Source organism: Nicotiana attenuata, chromosome 11, assembly GCF_001879085.1.
Source record: "Nicotiana attenuata strain UT chromosome 11, NIATTr2, whole genome shotgun sequence".
Lineage (NCBI taxonomy): Eukaryota > Viridiplantae > Streptophyta > Magnoliopsida > Solanales > Solanaceae > Nicotiana > Nicotiana attenuata.
Window position 1 is genome coordinate 33910938 of NC_031999.1, and position 10931 is coordinate 33921868.

The 10931-nt window shown below is 37.1% G+C and overlaps 1 long non-coding RNA gene across 1 annotated transcript; it reads left to right on the top strand.

The window, feature by feature from the left end:
• On the top strand, window positions 4365-4941 carry LOC109235025. The gene is made up of 2 exons (XR_002069294.1): window positions 4365-4460; window positions 4560-4941. It is a non-coding gene; the product is annotated as an uncharacterized LOC109235025 (long non-coding RNA).

Sequence of the window (10931 nt, forward strand, 5' to 3'; positions counted from 1 at the left end):
CAATTTCGAGTTGGTGTATTTGTTGTGATTGTTGAAGTCTTTTGTTTGCACGATTCAATGCCCGGAATGTCTTCTCGGGGTATGAGAGTCCTTCAAGCAGTTCTCCAGTCCTTGTAGAATTTCTAGGCATGCACCTGTGCACCCAGATCAACAACCGTCAAATTTTCAATGAAAAATAAATTGGTAGAGAGAAACTGAATACAACAATAATCTTTGTATTTCTGTCAATGGCAGTTGATAATTCCGTTAACTCCCCGGCAACGGCGCCAAAATTTGATCACGCCCAACTATGCCTTCTAGAAAAGAACTCTGCGGACGTTGCAAATATAACCCGAGTATTACGCCCAGGGTCGAATCCACAGAGAGTTAACCTATCAACCGCTATCTTCAAACCCACCAAGTATTCAGCACCAGCTTCTCAAACATTCAAATTCTCAGTTGAGTGTCCTTTAACAACTAGCTTGCAAGTAACTAAATGGCTGTAACTAAATTAATAAGGTTGTAAACAATTATAAGGAAAAGCTAAGGCAATGATTTCCCCTATTGATGGAATCCCTTCTGTTTATGCTCATACAAATTTACCCACACATCTCTATCAATCATGAAAGCTAATCTTACCGCAAATCTCTCCCGAGTAATCACAGTAATCTACTATTGCACTCTCCCGAGATACACTAACTTGCTTTATTTAATCACAATTCACTTTAGATTGCACCCAAGACTTCGTTATTCCTAATCCCGCCTTTAAACCCGCAATTATAGATTCCTCTAATAATCTAGGAGTGGTGTTGTTCAACAATACCCTAAATATGCACTCTTTTCCAAGTTATGCACACTAAATAGGTACAGCTAATTGAGGATCCTGTCAATTAACTACAACGAACACGAAGTTGAACAAATAAAGATTAAACTAGCAATTTGTATTCACATAAACAAGAAGTTCATCACCCAATAGGTTCCATCACAGCCTTAGACAAGGAATTTAGCTACTCATGGATATGGGAGAATAAACTACACTTGAATTCATCATAAAAATCAAAAGAAAGGAAGAAAGATGTTTAGAGTACTTGCTCCCAATTGTATTCCTTGCTAAGAAACCTAAAAAATCAATACATGCCTCTCTTGGGCGAAGTCTAGTGTTTTAAATAGGGTTTTGGTCTAAAAATCCCGTGTTTTACACTTAAGTCCCTGAAGTTTACTGTGCCCACCGCGGTTCTACCGCGGTCGCGGTAGAACCGCGGCCAAACGCCCTCGCGGAATCTTCAACTTTCAGAAACTGCCTTCCACCGCGGTCGCGGTAGAACCGCGGTGGAACTTGTACCCGGAAATTTTGGCCTGTTTTGAATGGGATACTTGGGAAATTCAACAATTGGCCTTTTTTTCATCAATAGTTGACTCCAAAACCGCTCCATAGCCTTCCTTACACCTATATCACCTGCAAATCATGAAAAACACTAATAAGAGCATTTTGTTGTCATTTTTCCACATTAAAAGTTCACAAGAAGGTGATTATTTGGTGCGTGATTATAGTCAAATTCACCTATTATCAGCTTTCCAAACAGGCTCGTAATGATAAAACCTGAACAAAAACACTCTTAAAAATCCGAAAAAATTTCAGCATCATATGCTGGAGTTCAAACTTTTTACATATAAGATTCGAGCATAATATGCTGAAATTTCATAATGTGCTAGAATTCCAACATAATATGCTGGAAATTTATAAGCAGGAGCTCCATCATCCAGCATATTATGCTGAAACTTTTTGTGTTGCCGCTAAAATAATGGTTATTTTTAAATGACAATGAAAATACTGACTATTTTTGGATTACCGATCCGAGAACTGGCTAACCCGTGCTATTTTTACACCTTCAGGAGTAGAAATGCCAACGTACAAGGGGGTTTTATTAAAAATGGGAGAAGTCTATATACGAGATTTGGCAGAGCCAATCCAAATGGAGTAATGCCACTTTATCAGGCATAAAATCATCATCAATTTGGGATTAAGGAAATTTGACCTTGCTGTTTACCTATAAATAAACGAGGTTAAGGGCTATTTAATAAATAGTTAATCATTGTTTAATTTATTAATTACACTCAGATGCCAAACTAGAATCTTGCATGTGTAACAACTCCATGGACACACTCCTAGTGACTTTTAGATCGCACATCAGAATGTGGCATCGTCAAGCTCTGTCCTTCTCCTTTCTCCTTCCCTGTCTTTTGTAAAGAGAGAAAAGGTTTAGTCAAACTTAGGGATACTATATAATTTTTAATTGGACGATCATTCGTTTTTAGAGAATAATAATGGTTGTAATTGAGTGGTAAATACTCTTCATCCTTAACTAAAGGTCGCGAATTATGGATATGAAGCCAGCTTTGTAAGGAAGCATTGTACCCCAATGTGGGACTTCCAATATTATCTCAAATTTATCGGACCCAATGCGAATATGGTGGAAAACTCAAAAAAAAAAAAAAATGCCATAAAAAAAAAAAAAAAGCTTCATCGATCCTTAGGAAGGCAAAATAAATAATGAAAAAAAAAAGGAAGGAAAACTTCTCTAATAAAGACTAAAGAGTAGGGCACATATCAAAGAATTGAGAGAATAGAAGAGAAAAACAACAACGTCATATTCATTCTCCAATATCAATCTCTTTCACTAGTAGCACATTTCTTTCTGATTTCTGAGCTAACGGGGTACGTCTGTTTTTCTTTCTGATGATCAGATTTAGTACTTTAGAATCCATACACTAAGTTGCGTCTTATAACCCCAAATTCATCTATACAATGTACCTGTTTGACTCAAAGTTGTTTAATACTTTTTAAGCAAATCAATCAATATAGATGAAGGGGTAAATCCTAGTTAAAGATAAGTAACTCTAGATCCGAGATGAATAGGATAAGTAGAAAAACATAGTCAAATATAAATGTTGACAGCGATTATGATCAGATTTAATGGCATAAGTAAAGATGCATTAAGTAACAAAAATCTATATCTATACTAAAGCAAAGTTTGCTTTATAATTTAGCCAAGTGTCAAATTATTAGAATGCCAAGTGGCAACATATTAAAAAGACACATGGCAACTTAATTTATTAATACTTATTGTTATTAAAATGCAAGATTTAACACCCATTATTTTCGGCATAATTGACTTATTAAAATGCAAGATTTAAATACACATTTTTTTTGCATAATTTTCTGTCAAATTAAGTCAACATAGATTACGCCTAAAAATCTGGAGAAGCACCAATTACGCCTAAATTATGAGATAACCTTGCAATTACGCCGAAATATCTTGACAGAATATATGTGGGATTACAATTAGTCCGAAGAACTGGGGAATCCGAAAAATCTTGAGTGAATATATGTGGGATTACAATTAGATCGAAAAACTGGGGAATCTTGATCTCTCTAAACAAATTGGGAATTTCAAAAAGCTTAAACCTAACCCGAAAAATAAGATCCGTAATTTTGTTGGATTTGGATACAGAAGGAGAAGAGGAGACATTCAAATGTTAAATTAGTCCATCGCAAGGAGACATTCAAATCTGAAGATGATTTTTCCGGTCGTTTGTTCTCATCTTTTTCGCATCGCATCTGAAGACGACGACATCTACGCCAGGTATTTCGGGATAACAACTAATTGTGGAATCCCAAATGCATATACCTCTATTTTACTGATCTTTTTATGGAAAATATATTTTTCGATACAAAAATTACCGCATTCCGTATATATCTATAGATATATATATATATAGTAACTGAATTTTTTTTGTAATTACTTGCGATTTAGGGTTTATTTTTCCATACAAAAATTACTGCATTCCGTATATATATATATATATATATATATATATATATATATATATATATATATATATATATATATATATATATATATATATTTGACGCCATTTGACAGACAATCCTCTTATAAAGTTTTCTCTAAGAAGAAATATGACGGCATTTGACTATATTTGCAATATATCGAGTAACAAGATGAATTGGAATTTAAAGATACGAATAGTGAGATTGTGGCACGTTCCCGACCGCGACAAACCAGACAACACCGTCTCCCTTGAATTAATTATTCAAGACGAAAAGGTGCATTCTTTTTTAAAAAAACTTATTTTTTCATACAAGTTTGACTACAATCTCATCTTCTACTTCTACCGAAGCCAAGGAAAGTTACTGGAATTTGATTTGCCTGGAGGCATCCCAGAATCATGGCCCAAGTTATTGCGATGGTGTATAAGTCCTACTTAGAAGTTAAAACTTTTGTGCTCTGTTACTGTGTTATCTATGAAGTTTAGTACCTGTATATTTTGTTTTCTATTATATCTGCATTTCGTTGGTCTTGCTTCTTTGCTTTCTATACTGAAATTTGATTTATCAGTTTGTATTATCCAGTCTCTGCAGCTCCTCAAGGCAGCTATCTTTGACGAGGAATGCAAGCCATGTATCCTGATTACTTTTTAGTCAGTTGACTGCTCCTCTTTTATGTAGTGTTGTTCTCGATACTTATGTGGTTCAATATGGAATCCTTGACTCTTACCAGTACTCTCCCTTGAAATGTATGGTCATATTATTGGCATGTTTGAGCTGAATAACCTGTAAGTTCATGATCCATCAAACTACCACCTTCATGTTATTTTCAGCATGCATGCAATAAACCTGATGATTGTTTCACTTTTCTGCAACTCTGAAGCATACAAAATAATCAATTGTATCTTCCAAAATGAATGTCCTAATATGAGTTGCCAAGTTTATTACTATGGCAGGAGAGTTTTTGTTTTATAACGTATTCTTTGAAATTATTCATTGTTTCCCCTTTCTATTTTTTTTTTCCTCTTAATTTAAGTCAAATAACAAACCTCTTGAGTGTTCTTTGAAGCAGTTAAATACGGTGGCTGCCTTTGATGAATTTCAAATTTGTTCAATGAAGAGGTCTGTTGTACTATAGTTCCAGCAACTGACAAGGAGATTATTTTTTAATTCCTGTAATAAGGTTATAGTAATGACACAATTTTTATTGCTCCATCCTTCAAAAGAATGAGGTAAATAAGAAATTGATCACATGCAATAAAGGTGCTATTGGATCATGTTCGGTATTGTTTGCTAAGTCTCTTTCAAACATGTTGAGATTGGCAATGTCATCATCTGGTCGTTATGCGATACTACACAGCAGGTTCACGTATTCGATGCTTCTGATGTTTCTAAGTACAGGTATATTTTGGATGGCAAGGTTAAATGAAGGACTTTCACGCTTTGATGCAATACTTATTGTCCCTATGTTCCAAATAGCTTGGACATTTTTCTCCGTTTGTACTGGATTTGTGTACTTTGAGGAGTACAAGGTGTTTGATGCTTTGAGAACAACAATGTTCATTCTTGGAATTATTTGTGTGTTTATTGGCATTTATTTGCTAGCACCTGAAGATGATGAATCATATCTAAAAGGAGGTGAAGTACTGAAGGATGAGAAGAGGCTGTCATGCCATCTAAAGACTCCCAAATTAAAGATGTAGAGAGTTATGGTGATATAAAGTGCTAATATGTCGCCTAGCATCTAGATTGTCAAGGCCATTAAGCACAACATTGAATTGCTTGAAAAAATCAACATTGAAGTCTGGATCTTTGACATTTGCATGGTATGGTGTAATTCTAATATGAGGCTTACATTTTAGGACAGCCTCTCTAGCAACCTGGAGAAAATTTTGAGTATATTACTTAGGAACCAAATGAAAATGGAATCCAGAAAAAAGAAATTGATGTGATTTCCTTACTTTAGCCTTAGATTGTCTAACATGTTTCTGTCGAAACAAGAATTGTAAGTTTCGGTTTATTTTGTCCTTAATCAAGTTTGTTGCTTTCTACAAATTGCAGAGTATGCCTTGCTATGATAAGTTTAGTTAAAATAAACCGCGCATCGCGCGGGTCCTAATACTAGTATGAATAAAGGAAAAGATTCATCCGATCTTCAGTGAGACGGATCTTCTTTCATTTAATAAAGATCAATGGTAGACAAATACAAGAACTTTATGACCCTTTTTTGGATCCGATGAAGATATAAGATCACTCATCCTCTCAATTCTTTGGAGAGGTGTGTTTACATATTTTCTAGAAAGATGGAGAGGGAGACAGAGAGAGAGCCCCCCTCCTTTTGGGGAGTCCTCCCCTCCTATTTATAAGGGGGGTATCCGTAGAAAATCCTAAAAAGAAAAGATACAATTTAGAGGGAATATTCGGTAGAATATTCCTTTTGAGTATTCCAAAGCAAACTAGCTGTTTGATGACGGTCCGACCTTGCTTTTTGATGACGGCCCGACCTAGCTTTTTGATGACGGTCCGACCTTGGTTATTGATGACGGTCCGACCTTGGTTTGNAGCCTTAGTCCAGTTCGAACGAGGTCGAACCTATCGATCTTTGATGGCGAAGGCCTTAGCCTTAATCCCGGTTCGAACGAGGTCGAACTGTCGATCTTTGATGGCGAAGGCCTTAGCCTTAGTCCTAGTTCGAACGAGGTCGAACCTGTCGATCTTTGATGGCGAAGGCCTTAGCCTTAGTCCCAGTTCGAACGAGGTCGAACCTGTCGATCTTTGATGGCGAAGGCCTTAGCCTTAATCCCGGTTCAAACGAGGTCGAACCTGTCGATCTTTGATGGCGAAGGCCTTAGCCTTAATCCCGGTTCGAACGAGGTCAAACCTGTCGATCTTTGATGACGAAGGCCTTAGCCTTAATCCCAGTTCGAACGAGGTCGAACCTGTCGATCTTTGATGGCGAAGGCCTTAGCCTTAAAGGGTTCCCTGGGGGAGTCCCAATTTGCTTAATNTTTTTGGCGATGGCCCTTGGCCGTTGGGGTCGACCTTCTCTTTTTCGAGATGGCCCTTGGCCATAAGGGTCGACCCCCTCTTTTTTAGCGACGGCCCTTAGCCGCAAGGTCGATTCGGACGAGACCGAATGTTGATTCGGACGAGGCCGAATGTTGTTTCGGTCGAGGCCGAAGGTTGATTCGGATGAGGCTGAATGTTATTTCGGTCGAGGCCGAATGTTGATTTGGATGAGGCCGAATGTTATTTCGGTCGAGGACGAATTCTTCTTTTTGGCGATGGCCCTTGGCCGTTGGGGTCGAACTCCTCTTTTTGGCGATGGCCCCTGGCCATAAGGGTCGACCCCCTCTTTTTTAGCGATGGCCCTTGGCCGTAAGGTCGATTCGGACGAGGCCGAATGTTGATTCGGACGAGGCCGAATGTTGTTTCGGTCGAGGCCGAATTCTTCTTTTTGGCGAAGGCCTTAGCCTTAGTCCCAGTTCGAACGAGGTCGAACCTGTCGATCTTTGATGGCGAAGGCCTTAGCCTTAGTCCCAGTTCGAACGAGGTCGAACCTGTCGATCTTTGATGGCGAAGGCCTTAGCCTTAAAGGGTTCCCTGGGGGAGTCCCAAGTTGCTTAATTTTGCTTGCATTGGAGAATATGACGTATTTCCTGGGGGAGTCCCAGTTTGCTTAATTTTGCTTGCATTGGAGAATATGACGTATTTCCTGGGGGAGTCCCTACTTTTATTCCACTTGGAGAAATAGTTAGTTAAAACAAAATAAAAGCATTTGTTACCTCAGTTTGATCTATTGCAAAGAAATGCTCGGAGGGCAAGCAAAATTAGCAGGAAGCGGTGACGCTGAAGTAGAGTCGAGCATCTCCAAATTCATTACCTCGTGAATATTGTCATTTGGTCGAGGTGGTGGAAAAACATTAGTCCTCAAAGTTATCTGCTGTATCTGCTCAGCACTTGGTGTCCTTATCCCTGCCTGTATATGCTTTCAAGCAAATCAATTTGTTCCTTCGTTAGATTCCACCTGGATCCTACTGGTGTTTCAGATGCTAACATTTTCACGCCGATCTTCATTCGTTTTCAACATTCTGGAATATAAGTGGCTTAAAGCCTCAAATTGGAGCAATTGTCCAAAGTTTATAATCAGCCAATTAAACAATTTACAATTCCAATATACATGTAGCTTTGACCATAGCCTACTAACGTCAACAACTTCTTTTATGTTCTTGGTATGAATGTAATGTGCCGTAGGAGCTACAGAAGAACTCGCTAGGATTGAATTTTAGATCTAGAGAAAACTAAAATTTTAACTAGAAAATCCCCACAGACGGTGCCAAATTGTTTGACTCAAAGTTGTTTAATACTTTTTAAGCAAATCAATCAATATAGATGAATGGGTAAATCCTAATTAAAGATAATTAACTCTAGATCCGAGATGAGTAGGATAAGTAGAAAAACATAGTCAATTATTAATGTTGACAGCGATTATGATCAGATTTAATGGCATAAGTAAAGATGCATTAAGTAACAAAAATATAAATAAAGGAAAAGATTCACCCGATCTTCAGTGAGACGGATCTTCTTTCATTTAATAAAGATCAATGGTAGACAAATACAAGAACTTTATGACCCTTTTTTGGATCCGATGAAGATATGAGATCACTCATCCTCTCAATTCTTTGGAGAGGTGTGTTTACATATTTTCTAGAAAGAGGGAGAGGGAGACAGAGAGAGAGCCCCCCTCCTTTTGGGAAGTCCTCCCCTCCTATTTATAAGGGAGGTATCCGTAGAAAATCCTAAAAAAAGATATAATTTAGAGGGAATATTCGGTAGAATATTCCTTTTGAGTATTCCAAAGCAAACTAGCTGTTTGATGACGGTCCGACCTTGCTTTTTGATGACGGTCCGACCTAGCTTTTTGATGACGGTCCGACCTTGGCTATTGATGACGGTCCGACCTTAGCTATTGATGACGGTCCGACCTTGCTTATTGATGACGGTCCGACCTTGGCTTGTCTGACCACGACCTTATGTCTCCGCGTGCCGAATTTCTCTGATCTAATTTTGACCCATACAGTACCCAAATTAACACCGTCCATTCACTATTTAATTTACCCTGTCACTTCACCCGTTTCTTTTCCTTTTTACCCCTATCCTTAATTAATTTCAAGATGACAACATAGAAAAATACAGAGGCATATCTTGAAACTCTTCAAAATCTCTTATTTCGTGAAATTCCTCTTATATTTTTGCACTTCAATTCATGAATAAAATGAATACGATGCATAGTGTCCCCCAAATTAGTTTAATCTAAGCTGTAACGGAGCATATAATATATGAGTTCATGTGAATCCATTAATAAATTAATTAATTATATATATCATAAATTTACTAAATTTATAAATATTTGACTGTTAATTCAGCTTTAATTATATACTCCCTCCGGTCCGTAATAAGAGACCATTTTACCTTTTTATTTTGGTCCAAAATAAGTGTCCATTTACATAATCAAAGAGGAATTAATTTTATTTTTCAAACTTTACCCTCAATTACATATTTCAATGTGTTAAGGTAACAACTAATTAATGTTGATTTAGTAAATACAAAGAGAAGTACTATTTTTTAAATCGTCGAAGAAACGCATAAAATTTAAATTATAAATCTGCCTTAATAGTACCCATTATGTATACAACTCTCTAGATATGCTCTGCTCGATGTATGGAGTGAAGAGAAGATGCTGAATTGAAGTACTACACGTGCACTGCTTATTCAATCAATTCCTACGGAGTACTACTACTTTATTTAAACAAACCTCTCTTCTCAACTCACTCAACGGCCAAGCTAGCTAGTTGCTACCGTCCTTAGAAACCTAGTGCATTTATTTACTTATTAAAACAAAAGTTTAACTACAGCACAGGATAAATTTATACTTTAAGTTACTTAAGATTTATTAACAGCGAATTTGTTTACCCGTAATATGGTACAGTTAAATTTGTAATGTTATTTATAAACAAGCGGATCGATTTGATCCCAAAATGATAAATAAATTTAATAAAATACAAGACTTAATGTTGAAATCGATATAAGACAGCAAATAACTTGGTTCCGGGAGTAGAGCTTTCGAAGACAGTAGTAAGAATATCAATAGGCAGGAAATAAATCGTTATTGAGCTTAGAATAATGTGTAGCATAAGTTTTGTTAGAAAATACCCCCTTACAACAATTGTTGAAGTCATTATTTATTGCTGCACCTAGGGAACAAGGTCCTAGGATCAAGCCCTTCTTAAATGACAATTGTGAGGGCTATTGATGAATGTGTAACGGTAGTCTATGAAAGCCAAAATTCTCTATAACAGATTATGTATTTAATACTGAAAAATACTCTTCATTGAATGTCATCGTGCGGCAAACATTTCCTTTGTCTTTATTAGCAATATTCCCTTCGGGGCTTTCCCGGTGCCAACCGAATCTGATGTCCCCGGTCTTGGTTTCTGGGAGTAGAGCTTTTGAAGGCAATAGTAAGAATATCAATAGGCAGGAAATAAATCGTTATTGAGCTTAGAATAATGTGTAGCATAAGTTTTGTTAGAAAATACCCCCTTACAATGGTTGTTGAAGTCATTATTTATGGCTGCACCTAGGGAACAAGGTCCTAGGATCAAGCTCTTCTTAAATGACAATTATGAGGGCATTGATGAATGTGTAACGACAGACTATGAAAGCCAAAATTCTCTACTGAAAAATATTCTTCATTGAATGTCGTCGTGCGGCAAACATTCGTTTGTCTTTACTAGCAATATTCCCTTTGAGTTTTTCCCGGTGCCAACCGAATCTGATGTCCAAGGTCTTGGTTTCCACTTGCCTCGCTGTGATGGCGCCTAACATTTCACTTGCTAGGCAAGCCAAAGTTAGAATAGTTTTTAGCCATTTTTAACAATTCAAATTAAATAATAACCAAGACATTAAATGAACTGAAATAGAGTGAGAAAACCATAACAACAACGATATCTAGATACAATCCCAGAACGGGTGTCACAAGTACACGAGTGACTAGAGTACTACAAATAAAAGTTTGAATAAAAGCATAACCGTCTGAAATACA